The 10,000-nt window shown below is 47.6% G+C and overlaps 1 protein-coding gene across 1 annotated transcript in view; it reads left to right on the forward strand.

Annotated features, from left to right (window-relative positions):
* The window catches only part of Pde11 (Phosphodiesterase 11), a 238,428-nt gene that overhangs the window by 42,531 nt on the left and 185,897 nt on the right, over positions 1-10,000 (forward strand). The gene's annotated exons all lie outside the window — the stretch shown is intronic.

Here is a 10,000-nt window from a genome sequence, read left to right on the forward strand (position 1 = left end):
AATTGTGACGGCTACTTTATTGTGTTCTTTAAAGGTAAGATCTTCCGACATGAGTACACCCAAATCCTTTACATTGCCTTTTTGTTCTATGTTATGATTTGCCTGAGTTTTGTACGTGGTTTCCGTTTTTATATTTTAATTGTTTCCGTAGCGCATGAGCTGGAACTTATCTTCGTTAAACACCATATTATTTTCTGTAGCCCATAGAAAGACATGATCTACATCTGACTGGAGGTTTGCCGTGTCCTCTATGTTACCTACTCTCATAAAAATCCTAGTGTCATCTGCAAAGGATGATACAGTGATATGGATTGTGTCCTTGTCGATGTCCGATATAAGAATGAGAAAGTACTGGAGCAAGCACAGTACCCTGGGGGACTGAGCTCTTCACGGTTGATGGACCGGATTTTTTTTTTTTTTTTACTATTACACATTGGGTTCTGCTAGTCAGGAAATTGTAGATCCATCTGCCTATTTTTCCGGTAATTCCTTTTGAACGCATTTTATGTGCTATAACACCATGACCACATTTGTCAAAGGCTTTTGCGAAATCTGTGTAAATTACATCAGCGTTTTGTTTGTCTTCCATAGCATCTAATGCCATATCATAGTGGCCCAGCAACTGCGACAGGCAAGAGCGCCCTGTTCTGAACCCATGTTGTCCGGGGTTATGGAGATGCTGTGATCCATTGTATTTTGTGATCTTAGCGCTCTCTCAAATATTTTTATGATGTGCGATGTTAGTGGTATCCTACGATATTATACGATGTGCGATGTTACCGCCATACCTGCATATCTGATGAAAGACTTGGTCTTAATTAAGGTACAGTAGGTTGTCTCCCATGTTAGTGTTCATGAGTAATTACTTATCACTGTCACATGGAGGGTAGGCCTACCTTGAGGAAGGTTGACGATTATTATATTTTGATTAATTCAATCCTTGTTAAACTTCCGTCTTGGAAGGCGTCTCTGGTGACCAGCTCGTCCTCCGCCCGCCACGTCGTCCAGGACGTGTAACCCTCCGCCCGCCACGTCGTCCAGGACGTGTAACCCTCCGCCCGCCACGTCGTCCAGGACGTGTAACCCTCCGCCCGCCACGTCGTCCAGGACGTGTAACCCTCCGCCCGCCACGTCGTCCAGGACGTGTAACCCTCCGCCCGCCACGTCGTCCAGGACGTGTAACCCTCCGCCCGCCACGTCGTCCAGGACGTGTAACCCTCCGCCCGCCACGTCGTCCAGGACGTGTAACCCTCCGCCCGCCACGTCGTCCAGGACGTGTAACCCTCCGCCCGCCACGTCGTCCAGGACGTGTAACCCTCCGCCCGCCACGTCGTCCAGGACGTGTAACTGCTTCTTGTAGAACCTTCCAAATTCTCCAGCATGAAGTTGTCTAATGTGTCACCCAGGTCCCTGGATGTGATGGATGGTCCCTGGATGTGATGGATGGTCCTGGCTGGTCCCTGGATGTGAGTGATCCAGGATCCAAAATGATGTGAAAACAGTAATGGTGTAGGGGCAGCAAGGGAAAGTAAGGGGTAATGGTGTAGGGGCAGCAAGGGAAAGTAAGGGGTAATGGTGTAGGGGCAGCAAGGTAAAGTAAGGGGTAATGGTGTAGGGGCAGCAAGGTAAAGTAAGGGGTAATGGTGTAGGGGCAGCAAGGGAAAGTAAGGGGTAATGGTGTAGGGGCAGCAAGGTAAAGTAAGGGGTAATGGTGTAGGGGCAGCAAGGGAAAGTAAGGGGTAATGGTGTAGGGGCAGCAAGGTAAAGTAAGGGGTAATGGTGTAGGGGCAGCAAGGGAAAGTAAGGGGTAATGGTGTAGGGGCAGCAAGGTAAAGTAAGGGGTAATGGTGTAGGGGCAGCAAGGTAAAGTAAGGGGTAATGGTGTAGGGGCAGCAAGGGAAAGTAAGGGGTAATGGTGTAGGGGCAGCAAGGGAAAGTAAGGGGTAATGGTATAGGGGGCAGTAAAGGGGTAGGGGTGTATGCGGGACCTGCCCGCATGTATGGTAATACACAGTATTGCGGAACAGGAAAACATGCGGGAATTGTTTGATGGCTGAGCTAACGAGACCCTTGTGACGCGTGTGTGTGTGTGTACTCCCCTCTTTGTGCCTGCACGGTCCACCTCTAGCTCCTGGACCCCACTTTTCTAGCCGCTGGTTGTCTAAAGCCGTGACTCCTGACCTATTGGCCTATCATACCTGCTTTTAAAGTTATGGATTGAGGTTTCCTCTACAACCTGCTCCCTTTAAGTCGTTTATTTTACTCTAAAATACTCTACTTTTTACTCTACTTTTATTTACTCATTTACTCTACTTTTATTCTTACGCTTAAGAAAAATTATCTAACTTTTCTATGACACATGTAAGTTTCAGTCTTCCATCCGTGTCCTCTTGTTCTACTGGTGTTCAGTATAAATATTAACTGTTTCCACTCTGTCAATCCCTCTAAATATTTGATACATCAGTATCAGCTCCCCGTCTCTGCCTCTTTCTTTCTAGCGTCGTCCGGTGTAGTTCCTTCAGTCCCTCGTCGTGCCTCAACCTTTCAGGCTCTGGGAGAAGTCTCGTTGCAAACTTCTGCACCTTTTCGAAGTATGTTGACCAGACCACACACTAGAAGGTGAAGGGACGACGACGTTTCGGTCCGTCCTGGACCATTCTCAAGTCGATTGTGTCACAATCGCCGTCGTCCCTTCAACTTCTAGTGTGTGGTCTGGTCAACATACTTCAGCCACGTTATTGTGACTCATCGCCTGCACCTTTTCGAACTTTCTTGTGTGTTTTTCTTTTTAGATGGGGCTCCACGATGTGTCGTCGTACTCTAAAGCTGGCCTCACTTAGGTGGTGTATATACGGTGGTCTTAGTCTCCTTATTCAAGTTCCTGAAGGATCTTCTGACTTTTGCCAGAGTAGAGTTTGCGGCTGATGTTATTGTATTTATATGAGCCTCTGGAGTTAGGTTTGGTGTTATGTCCACTCCCAGGTCCTAAGACGCCTTTTATTTTCCATTGAATGTCATTTCTATACCTGAAAAAATATTAGATATAATTTTGAGTTGTTTCTACACATACTGTTAAAATTTGAGATCATTTGAACGAAAATTGGCCAAGTTATTAGATTATGAAATGATATCTTTTTTTGAAACACCCTGTACATGGTGGGGGAAGGTGGTGGTGGAGGTAATGGAGGAGGAGGGGGAGGTGGTGGTGGTGGGGGTGGTGGTGGTTGTGGAGGTGGTGGTGATGGTGATGGTGGTGGTGGTGGTGATGGTGGTGGTGGTGGTGGTGGTGGTGGTGGTGGTGATGGTGGTGGTGATGGTGGTGGTGGTGGTGATGGTGGTGGTGGTGGTGATGGTGGTGGTGGTGATGGTGGTGGTGGTGATGGTGGTGCGCTGGTAGTAGTGGTGGAGGTTAAGGCAGGTGGTGGTGGTGAGACAAAACAAGTAAGGAGACCAATGGTGGAGGATGCGACCTTTACCAATGCATATTTGCGTCCCCTTGATGATGGGCGGCGACCCTGAGGCAGCAGAGCAGCGCCTGGCCAGCCTTGACAGTGTGGCCCACACCTCCTACACCCGCTCTCATTCTTCACTGCTAAAGAAATGTAGGAAATGAATGGCGCTGACGAGTGTTCCAACACTGTGTCTGCTTATACAACTCTGCGGCCGCACTCTCATCCCTCACTTCACCTGTTCACCACACGCTACACACAACGAAACTACGACGTTGCTACAACGTTCGAACAAGTTTTAACACCTCCTAACCAGTTATAACAACCACTATAGCAAGTTGTAACAACGTTCTAATACGTCATAAACACGTTAAGCCAAGATGTAACAACTTTATTACAAGTTGTAACAAACGGGAAAATAGAGACAGTTTGGGTTTGTGTTTCCAGGGCAGGAACTGTTGATGAAAACTCTTCCTTTGTCCCTTGCTCTCTCAAGGTTCTCTTGTAGTAGTAGGCATCCATCAGTCTCGGGAGACTATGGAGTTGTGCTCTGGTTGTCGGTCTGGAGTGGCCTCACCAGGGCGCAAAGCCAGGGTAGGTTGATTCGGGGGAGAAGCTGTTACCCATGCAGCAGGTCCCCCCTCTCCACGGCGCTGAAAGTCTCCAATGGAAAAGCATACGCCAATACGATTGGTTCCAGCGCCGTCGCAGGATATGTGAGTTCCAGGGTTGACCTCGAAGGTGGTGAAGAAGGGCACAGGGACCTCCAATTCCGCACTCTTAATTATAGGTGTTTGAGAACATACCTGGCTTGTCCCTGGAGTGGGTTGTGTGTTCTACTCCACAAGCCCGGCCTGGGGCCAGGCTTGTTGTTCCCGCACCTCTTCCAGAACACTCTAACTTGTTCTTCGAGTCCACATTTGTTCTCCTGTTATTTATTATGCCTGCTGCGGGGGGGGGGGGGGTCCCCAGGCTTTGGGGCCAATTCATATATAATACAATATAATTATATATATGGGTGTGTGTATATATATTATTTTAATCAAACTTTATTGACTAGTTATATATGAAAAGGGCTCCAACTGGTCCAAGTTTTAGCATCGCAGCTTGAAAAAGTGAAGTTAAAGATATTATATATATATATATATATATATATATATATATATATATATATATATATATATATATATATATATATAATAATAATAATAATAATTTTATTTACCCCTGAAGGATTCGAACCTGGACAGCCAGGGCTCCATGCAGCGTGTCCAGTACTGTTACCACTAGGCCACACTAACTGTACAAAACAATTGGAAGTCGTCTGACCCTTAACCCAGTTCCCGACAGCTGTCGGCGGCCATTTTGTGCAGATATTTCATCAATTCACTTCATCATGCTGAGGCGATGCGAGTATGATCTGTACGTAAAGCTTAAATGGTCCCCAAGCTAACATGCATCAGAAAACTCTTTACCCCTGAAGGATTCGAAACTGGTCCGCCAGGGTACCATACCCTTGGCAATTCAGTACTATCTTCAGGTTATCTTGAGATGATTTCGGGGCTTAACGGCCCGGTCCTCGTCCAGGCCTCCTTTTTGTTACACCACACCCCCCAGGAAGCAGCCCATAGCAGCTGTCTAACTCCCAGGTACCTATTTACTGCTAGGTAAACAGGGCATCAGGGTGGAAGAAACTCTGCCCATTTGTTTCCGCCTCCACCGGGGATTGAACCCGGAACCTCAGGACTACGAATCCCGAGCGCTGTCCACATAGCCGTCAGGCCCCTGATTGATTTGATTGTTGCCGCCGAAGGCGGCTAGTTTATTGTTCACCCCATACTCATCCTGTGAGCGGTAGCGCAAAAGCATTACAGAGGGCACAAAAGGTCTTTATCAGACCTCATCTTAGATTATTACATAAACAATTTCAGCCCTTATAACTGATCAACCAGCTATTGTCTAAAGTATTGTGAATGAGACCCGGGTGAAATAAGGCATAATAACCCTGTGATATATAGCAGACGTCTTGTCCAGTAAGGTGACAGTGGTGGGCCGCGGGAGGGTCCAGCTGCCCTTCACCCTCCCTGCTGGCGGAGTCCGCCGCCACGCAGTCTCTAATTACTGCCTGTAAACCCCACAAGGTGTGCTGGGTCAACACCGGCCAGCGTCCCCAGGGCACACGGGGGCCAGCGTCCCCAGGTCACACAGGGGCCGACGTCCCCAGGTCACACAGGCGCCGACGTCCCCAGGTCACGCAGGCGCCGACGTCCCCAGGTCACGCAGGCGCCGACGTCCCCAGGTCACGCAGGCGCCGACGTCCGCAGGTCACGCAGGCGCCAGCGTGCCCCTGGGAAAGTGAGGGTAAGATGAACCCCCTGAAGCGTGACCCAGGCCGGAGTATGGGGGGAGAGGCGCCAGCCAGGCCCGTCCGGCCCCCAATAATTACAAGTGAGCATCAACAAAGACACAGAGACGTGAACCAATAATCTCTGCGTCACGCCAACTAGACCTGCGTCACGCCAACTAGACCTGCGTCACGCCAACTAGACCTGCGTCACGCTAACTAGACCTGCGTCACGCTAACTAGACCTGCGTCACGCTAACTAGACCTGCGTCACGCTAACTAGACCTGCGTCACGCTAACTAGACCTGCGTCACGCTAACTAGACCTGCGTCACGCTAACTACACCTGCGTCACGCTAACTAGACCTGCGTCACGCTAACTAGACCTGCGTCACGCCAACTAGACCTGCGTCACGCTAACTACACCTGCGTCACGCTAACTACACCTGCGTCACGCTAACTAGACCTGCGTCACGCTAACTAGACCTGCGTCACGCTAACTAGACCTGCGTCACGCTAACTACACCTGCGTCACGCTAACTAGACCTGCGTCACGCTAACTAGACCTGCGTCACGCTAACTACACCTGCGTCACACTAACTAGACCTGCGTCACGCTAACTAGACCTGCGTCACACTATCGCGTCTTCTGCTTCCTTCTGCACACAAGTTACCACACTTGATCACCTCGTAATATATAGCTTTTGAAAGTAGTGTTTCTTGCTGTCTTGTGTTACTAAATATGATACAAAGGGATCGCCTGGGATAGAACCCAGGACCACAGGATCACAAGTCCAGCGTGCTGTCCGCTCGACCGACCGGCTCCCCCGACTCTAGTGAAGTGGATTAAAAAGGTTCTGTTACTTCTCCCAACATCAGTGAATAATAATGTGTATTATAATAAGAAGAAAAATGATTTAGAAATGTGTATGTTTAAAGTATTTAGTCAGGCAAAGGTGGCGGGCAGTGCCAACATCAGTGGTGGGGGGGGGACTACCACGCTGTTCCATCTTGAAATAGTTACTGTTCACGGAAGAATGGTTAATGGTGGGGATTAGTGTGTGTAAACATGAGTAGGGGAAAGAGGTAATGTCTGCCACAGCTGCACCGGCGCTCCTCACAAGCTAGTAGTTTGTGTACTCACCTAATTGTACTCGCCTAGTTGTGCTTGCAGGGCTTGAGCTCTGGCTCTTTGGTCCCACCTCTCAACTGTGAATATACACAATACACAACCTACACAATACACAACTGTGAATATACACACACACGCACACGTGTGTGTGTGTGTGTGTGTGTGTGCGCGCGCGCGCGTACGTATGCGTGTGAATGTGTGCCATTTTGTGCATTATGGAGTATAGACATGAAATCAATAATGTACTTAGCATTACGATAGCAGTTAGCTAAATAAAATATTTTAATACTATGTTAATTAATGTGTGTGTTTTAAGCATATATATTTCTTGATGTAGGCCAGAGTGTGGTCGGGTCGACTGTAAAAACGCTGGTTGGGCTCCGGTTTGGGGCCTCCTGGACCTTACAGTGAATGCAGTAGTTCTGGTTGGTCGGCTTTTGTACCATCGTGGCAGAGTCGGTTAGGGCAGGTGTCTGGGATTCACCAGAACGCAGGTTCGAGTCACTCTTTGGCCTCCAAATGATATTAATTGATATATAACGCTATTGTGATTTCTGTGTGATATGTATGTATGTATGTGTGTGTATATATATATATATATATATATATATATATATATATATATATATATATATATATATATATATATATATATATTAATGTAGGTGTAAATGTATGACCCCATACCGGGACCCCATGTACATACAGGGGTCTCGGTAGTACAAACGGGTTCGTTCTCTACTCACGATCGAGAATTGCGGGTTAGAGTCCTGGGTGGGACAGAAATGTTTAGGGGCATTTCTTATCACCTAATGCCTCTGCGCACCTAGTAGGTACTCGGGAATTAATCAGCTTGTTGTGGGGTTGTATCCTGGGCGGGGTCAGTAATTCGACCCTGGGGGGGAGGGAAACCTTGATATAAACCTAACGTGTATGAATACACTCTGGCTACCTGTCCCCCGACACAATGAAGGGTCGGCGAAGACTCGGCGTTATACAATAGTTACCCAGAGTTTGCCTTTCAAAGAAAACTGAAGCTTCTGAGAAAACGATGCAAGATTTCTATAAAGTATGGTACACTATTGCAAAGTCAGATTATTATTTACGCTGGCTGTATGTAAAAGTTAGATTATTTTATTAAATCATCTTGAACATAGATTAATATAAATGTCCATGAACTTATAATCCAGCTTAGAAAAATGTAAACAATTGTATATTAGCCCGCACGCGCACGTTTCAATCGACAGAGTAGGTCAGTCGACCCCTTCAGTGTAGCGTGTTGGGTCCGTCCTTGTTAGTGAACACGTCAATGTTGTCTATGTTATGTGAGTTAACACACCCTTAATGGTGAGTGTTATGTTGCTGAACGTCTTAGACCCGCGTTAAGGACTCTCAAGAAGTGTCTAGGAAAGGTGAGTGTCTGGGAGGGAGTGTCCAGCCTTTACAGATCAATGGATACCAAAATCAGGGCATCAGGCTAGAGAATAGTGAGGGTGAGACATTGTACTATTGATTCCTCAAGCTTCACCGTCGCCACCTTCACCGTCGCCACCTTCACCGTGGTCACCATCACCGTGGTCACCTTCACCGTGGTCACCATCACTTGTATCATCATGTTCACGGCCATATTCCTGCGCGAGCCCCTAAGCCTCTGGCTGGCCCACTAATTATGTATTAGCAGAAGACCTACCTTCAGTGTATAATAATACACTGCAAATACATAAATATGGTAAAGAAATATTTGTAACTAGATGACATTATAATTATAAGGTGTGCAGGTTAGGTCCACTGAATCTCTTGTGTCCTATGTAATCTTTTTTTGTGCCCGTAGTGGACTTACCTGGCACAGGAGCGGGGCAAGTAGCACGGGCTATGGTGAGCCCGTAGTGGACTTACCTGGCACATGAGCGGGGCAAGTAGCACGGGCTATGGTGAGCCCGTAGTGGACTTACCTGGCATACGAGCGGGCCTGTAACTGATGTGAAAAAAAAGTCGTACTACTTGTCCCTTGTAAACATCTTCGGACCTAACCAACCCTTCACCCCCCCTTCGCCTACCCCATCACCGCCCCCTCCCCCCCTTCCCACTCATCACGCAGTCTTGTGCATTCAGGTTTTGTTGTTAAGCGCCTTGTTACGTCATATCTTGGGTGTCCTCCAGTGTCTCTCTCTCTCTCTCTCTCTCTCTCTCTCTCTCTCTCTCTCTCTCTCTCTCTCTCTCTCTCTCTCTCTCTCTCTCTCTCTCTCTCTCTCTCACCCACCTCTCTCTCTTGCTCTTTCTCTCTCTCTCTCTCTCTCTTGCTCTCTCTCTCACCCACCTCTCTCTCTTGCTCTTTCTCTCTCTCTCTCTCTCTCTCTCTCTCTCTCTCTCTCTCTCTCTCTCTCTCTCTCTCTTTAACTAAGACTAGGGTTCATAAGGGCTGTCAAATGACGTGTCTAGTGAAATTGCAAATTAAGAACTTATTCTACTTCAGATCATCTGAAGCCTGTTCCTAGAAACTCATGTATTCTATGAGATTATACTTTTCAACTATCACACAGGGAACTATCACACAGGGAACTATCACACAGGGAACTATCACACGGGGAACTATCACACGGGGAACTATCACACGGGGAACTATCACACGGGGAACTATCACACGGGGAACTATCACACGGGGAACTATCACACGGGGAACTATCACACGGGGAACTATCACACGGGGAACTATCACACAGGGAACTAACACACGGGGAACTAACACACAGGGAACTATCATATAAGGAACTTGGTGAAACTGCAAGCAAGAGCTGTAATCCTTCCTCAGCTAAGTTGAAACCTACTCATAGCGGCCCATTTATTTCATGAGCCTGTTACATGCATAATTAGTAATAGCCTTTATTCGTTAACAACATTAGATAACAATCATGTAAGGAACAGGATGAGCCTGTAACCATCTGTGTGCTAGAGCCGTCATGTGGTCAGTTGACCTGATCTCCCGTGTGTCAACCTGTTGAGTGAACCAGTTCCAGATGCGACTCAGCCTCGGAGTGAATGATCGCTGATGGAGTGATGTTCTTGAGAAAGGCACTTCC

This window comes from Procambarus clarkii, chromosome 53, assembly GCF_040958095.1.
Source record: "Procambarus clarkii isolate CNS0578487 chromosome 53, FALCON_Pclarkii_2.0, whole genome shotgun sequence".
NCBI lineage: Eukaryota > Metazoa > Arthropoda > Malacostraca > Decapoda > Cambaridae > Procambarus > Procambarus clarkii.